The following is a 6,331-nucleotide window of genomic DNA, read 5'->3' as shown; positions in this document are numbered from 1 at the left end:
TTTTACCCAATTAATATTTATGGATTCTATATATTTATCTATGTCTATCATTTTAAGCCCGCCATCATGATAATTTTTACTTATTATAGCTCTTTTAACTTTTTCTGTTTTATTGTTCCATATAAAACTTTTTATTTTTAATTTTGCGAGGTATTCTTTATCAATTTATGTTACTGATGCAATATAGGTGATATTTGGTAGGATTAGTGATTTAACAAGAGTTATTTTACCTAACATATTTAATTTTCTTTTATTCCAATCTTTAATTATTTTTTCCGATTTTTCGTATTGTCTTTGCAAGTTTATTTTTTTACACTCATTTTTATTAAGTCCAAAATATATTCCTAATACTTTTATAGGTTCTTGTGTCCACTTAATGTTTTCAACTTTATCTTAACAGGACTTTAAATTTCCGAGCCATATCCGCTCTGTTTTATTTCGATTAAGCTTTAGGCCTGAAAATGATCCGAAATTTTCAATAATGTTCAAATTTAATGAAACTTCTTGTTTTGGATTTAAAAATAAAGTGGTGTCATCTGCAAGCTGGCTTAACTTTAGAGCATGGGTTTTATTATCTAATTTGATTTGAAAACCTTTAAATGTTTTATCTTGTCTTAATCTACAGGCTAAAATTTCAACAGCAATAACGAAAATTATAGAACTCGCGGGACACCCTTGACGGATTCCGCGCTCAATGCTGAAGGGTCTTGAAACCCACCCATTATTCAATTAGGATCTGCTTACCCTTCTTGAGCACCTGAGATCACCCTCGGTTTTTTTTAAAGGAAAGTGTTGCTCAGTCTTTAGTTTTTTTATTGTGTGTTTTGTGTACTGTTGATTGTCTTTCGGTCCTTTTTTTTTGCCATGGCGTTGTCAGTGTATTTTTTACTTATGAGTTTGAATGTTCCTTTGGTATCATTTGCCTCTTTTGTAATTGTCAGATTTTGTATCGATGGACATCGCTATCCAAAATGAATACATTTGTATCCGAAAGACAATTACTTTTAACGTAATTTGGGTTTGGGTTAACGATGTTCTTTTTTTTTGATAAATACTAAAAATGTGCCAAAATCTCTCAAAATTGCGCTTTGGGCATTCTTTGGGCGTTTACAATTTGATGACCTACTAGTACTTATAAATAAGCCAACATATTGTTAGACTCTGGGCTGTGCTTCTACGAATTTAAGTAAAGATTGAAAGACTTTTGAAAATGACCCTGGTGTAATAAATTCAGGGGAAATTATCTACTCCTTCGTATCAATATGACTGTCTGATTGCTCATCTGGAAGTCCATCAATAACATCGTTAATTCTGTGATATGACAAATGTACATATGTGGTAACGATATCGATCAATACGACACGTGTGTCTATATGTTTATACTGCTATCAGATACTATCGATGGATGGATGGATAGTTGTTTAACGTCCAATCGCAAATGCTAGTTGCATATCAATACTAGAATATGTTAATGTGATCAGTTGATTCGAATTTTTAACGTGCCATTGCACATTGTAAAACTGGTAGGAAGACGTGTCATGACCCTTCACGGCGTTTTTCAGGTCTGTGAGCCGACCAGTCTTTGTTCCTACTCGTGCTTAGTGGTAGAGCAGGGATTATCATTTTTCGACTCCTTTTATTGTCCGGTCAGGGATCGTACCCTCGACCTCCTGTTCACTACCACTAGACACCCGAAGGAGTATTTAAGCGCAAAAACAAAAGTTAAGGAAGCCAAAGTGCTTATAAAAGGTCAACTTTGCCATGGGCATGGGAAGTTTCAACCCAAAGTTAGTTTAAAAACAGTTATAATCGCGGGCGATTAAGAACTTGGCATTGTATGAATACCTGCCTCTATCGTAAAAGTCTGCATGTTGTCTTTCAAATGTCTTGGTTTTTTTTTATCGTTGGTTGATGTCCCGTTGACTCAATCCTACATTTAATTAATACATAATAAAAGAACAGAGTTTCAATGTTCCCCGCGTTGCACATATTTATTCTGTTCAAGGTCTAAGGGCAATAACTTCTCCTCAACTCAATAGGATGTAATTGCAATAAAACAATTATAAAATTATAAATACTCGAGTGTAGGGAGCCCAAAGCTTAAGACATAAACTGCAAAATTAAATTTTAGTCAAAGAAAAAAATATTTAAGGATAAGTAAGAAAAATTGAAGAAGTTTGGGCTGTGTTACTCAGAAAGCAATTTCCCGGACTTTTATGTCTATATGTTCTTTTTATTTGACAAACGATGGACAGGGTAAGTTTTTTTCTTTCGATATTGGTTCATGCTCTTCTGTTTATCTCCCGTCTCCATTTTTTCTTAAATATTCTCATACACAACACTTTCTTTCGTGGACCCCTTCTCATTTATTTTAACTGTGATCCCTTTCCCCTATTTCTTAATCTCAATTTCCCAGTTCATCTACAACCCTGTCAGGCCCTTATGTATTGTACTGAAATACTGTTTGTCATGAGGCTCTGCATGAGATGTATCTGTTAATCAAACTAAGTAGTTGATGTATATTATTTAATAATTGGGTTTTTTTTTAAACATGTTCAGAACAATCCATTAATCAAATTATTGACAAAGTTATAAAATAATCACTGACTTATTGTATAATTATCACATTAAATGTTCTGCCATTTTCACAACATGAATTTTTCCATTTTCATCATCATTTCCTCTACACCCGATAAGCAGAAATCCCTCATTGTCAATACATATTGCATTGGATCTATATATATATTGAAGTCGTTAAGAAACTGTAAAGCAAGGAAAATTCCCTTTTGATTCAAAACATGTAAAGCATTGTTAAGATAATCTCACAGTACGATGTTATCTTTTGGTGTAACAGCCACCGCAGTCGGTCGGATTTCTTCTAAACTAGACGGTCCGCTGTATGAAAATTTCAAATGTCCAGTTCTGTCTACCGCTAGTAGCTTTCCAGTCCACAAAGCATTCTCCGAATTAATTACATATATAACGTTTTTCGAATCCGTACGGATACATAACGGGTAGGAAAACAGCTTTCTCCCCTTAGTATCATGTTAAAGACTAATTTTTCGTCGATAGTCACTACCAAATATCACAATTTGACGCACGGAAAAATCATGTACTGGATAAGGAGGGCCTTGTTCTCATAAACCACATATCAATTCGTTATCTCTGTTTACATGTATGGCCAGTAATCTCATAGGTTTGGGGTCCAAAACGGTTATTATTATACCCGATGACGAAATCAGACGAACAGGACTTTCTTCTTCACATGATAAATTAGTAAATAGTACTTCATCGCGCCTGTTCAATGTAAAGTCGAACATTGGTAGAGCATGAGTTTCTAGTATCCTAATTGATGCCTTCTGTAGTTTTCCTTTGATAAATGTGCATTCCGTTGGTTTGTTGTAAAGAATGTATACTATATCATCATTTGAGCACAACAAAACAGAAATATGTGGCACGGAAGTAGTATACGAATTGAAAATAGAAGTAACTACCTCAGATGTCACTTCGTTCGAAGCAAGCGTATCCTTTGAAGTATCGTAAATCGAAACTATTTCATGGCTTTGAGAAGATTTCAATTTGCCATGAACTTTCTCTTTGCAGGAACTACACATAAAAACGTCGCACTCTTCACATTTCCATTTAGTCCCTAGTCCGTTACAAAAGTGACAAGAAACTGGTACTTGTGCCTTTCCAATACTGACTGATTTAGCCGATTCAGCCATTGGAAATATGGTGGATATGTAGGTTTGTTATCTTTTCACTTCCTTGTACCCATGGTTGATCTGGGTATAGGTCACTGAACTTATATCACTTTACAATGTATGATATCTACCTTATAGCACAATGTGCACAAAGATACAAGTGCGCTCTACATAACTGATAATTTAGATTAACATTCTAAAAGGCTGTTAAAGTTTCGTGAAGTATTTTGAACATTGTTAGTTTATTACTATCATTTGTCAAAGTCAATTTGTTCTAATTTGTGACAGCACTTACTCTAATAAGTAGGTCATTAAATGCTTCCTCGACGTTTTCTCGTATCCCAAGAAAAGTTATAGTTAGTGTTTCTAGTTTGGACAATCCATATAAAAGCAATCCTTTGCAAAGTTATCAGAATTAATCAATTATAGTCCATTTATCACATGAAACGATCTGCGATCTTCACGACATGAATTTCCATTTTGACGATCCTCTCCTCTACACCCGATTAATAAAAGTCCCTCATTGTCAATACACAATGCACTAACTATTACTATATTTAACTTGACAAGAGACTGTAAAGCAAGGAGAATTCCCCTTGGATTCAAAACATGCAAAGCATTGTTAAGGTTGTCCAGCAGTACGATGTTATCTATTGGTGTAATAGCAAATGAATACGGACAGAATACACCTAAACTAGGTGGTCCTTGGTATGAAAATTTCAAGTGCTCAGTTCTGTCTACCGCTAGTAGCCTTCCCGTAAAGTCTAATGTGTCCAAATCAGCTACATACAAAACATTTTCCGAATCAGTTCTGATGAAAGAAGGATAAGAAAACAATTTTCTCCCTTTGGTATCCTTTTCCAAATTAATTTGGCGTCGATAGTCACTACCAAATATTGCAATTTGGCGCACGGAAAAATCAAGTACTGGAAATGCTGGTCCTTGTTCTCGTAAAACAAACACCAAATCGTTATCTTTGTTTACATGCAAAGCAGTTAATAGCATGGGTTTTTGGTCCATGACAGTTTTGATTTCATCCGAAGATGAAATCATACGAACAGGACTTTCCCTTTCAGAGGATATATTAGTAAAAATAACTTCGTCATTCGTGTTCAAGGTTAAGTTAAACATTGGAAGAGGATAAGTTTTTAGTACCTTAAATGATGCTTTCAGTATCTTTCCTTTAATAAATATGCATTCCGTTAGTTTAACGTTGTAGAGAATGTAAACTATATCATCATTTGAACATGATAAGTAAGAAATTGTCGGAACGGAAGTAGTATACGAATTTACAACCGAAGTAATTATCTCAGATAGCACTTCGTTCGAATCCGCAAGCGTATCCTGAATATCACGAATTGAAGCTACTTCATGGCCTTGAGAACATTTCAATTTTCCATTATTTTTTTTCTTTGCAGGCACTACACATAAACACATCGAATTCCTCACATTTCCATTTAGCCCCTGGTCCATTACAAACGTGGCAGGAAACGGGTACTTGTGCTTTTCTGATACTGGATGATTTGATCGATTTTTCCATTGGAAATTGGGTGGTTATCTCAAGTTTAATAATGTTTCACTTTATGTAACACTTTTTTAATCATCGCAAGGAAACTGACAAAATTTCTTGACAAGAAAAAATAGTATTCAGTAGACGCAAACATTTTTATCAAAAATCCCCGAAAACAGGAACAAGGAAAATGTCTCAAATATAACGGAACTGTACACAACTGTCATCCGTTACATGTGGGAGGTTAAGCTAGCTATAAAACCAGGTTTCATTCACCATTTTATTCGGAAAATGCCTGTACCAAGTCCAGAATTTGGCAGTTGTTTTTCACTTGTTCCGTTGATTGATAGCGTTTGATTTTGTCAGTTTCTATGAATTTCACTTTTTTTTAAATTTGCCTTGGAGTTCGGTATTTTTGTTATACTTTTTTTTCTTTATCACTCTATTTTAAACATTACGAACATACTTGTATGAGGAAACTTACAAAATTTCATCACAAAGTTTAATTAGTATTTTTAGTTAAAATTAGAGATTTTTATCTTTAAATGTCAGAACAAAGGAAACCGGAAAATTTGTCAAATGTAATTCGAATGTAAATGAAGATTTTATGTATAATATAACCCTACATATACACTTCTCTCAAATAAAAGTATTTATGATAATTTAATCAAAAGCTTCCTTTAAAAAGAAATCACCACACACTGGAAAACCAAATAAAATGTATATGTTTCAAAAATATTGCAACAGTTCTCAACATGATCTAATTCTTTATAGTATTATAATTTAATTTTGGGATGTAACACGTCTTCTAATTAGCTGAAAGTTTTTTTTTGTCTATCAGCTCATATACATCTTTTCGTCATGTGACCGTGACGTCATTAACGTTTTTTTTCATGATTTACTCCTTAAAAATGGAATTTAAAATTAAATTATAAGGAATGACTTTAACATTTTTTCTGTCTATGAAGAAATAACCTCAAAAATGTGGTGAACACTGATGATAACCCAAACATTCCTTAAATAACGGCATCAGTTCAGGATGAATAGAAAATAATTAAACACAGCCCTAAAAAGATGTTATTAAGAATTAATGATTGAAAATTACTAGTTTGGATGT

This window comes from Mytilus californianus, unplaced genomic scaffold (assembly GCF_021869535.1).
Source record: "Mytilus californianus isolate M0D057914Y unplaced genomic scaffold, xbMytCali1.0.p SCAF_18, whole genome shotgun sequence".
NCBI classification, from domain to species: domain Eukaryota; kingdom Metazoa; phylum Mollusca; class Bivalvia; order Mytilida; family Mytilidae; genus Mytilus; species Mytilus californianus.
Note: the sequence above shows the minus strand (reverse complement) of the source record.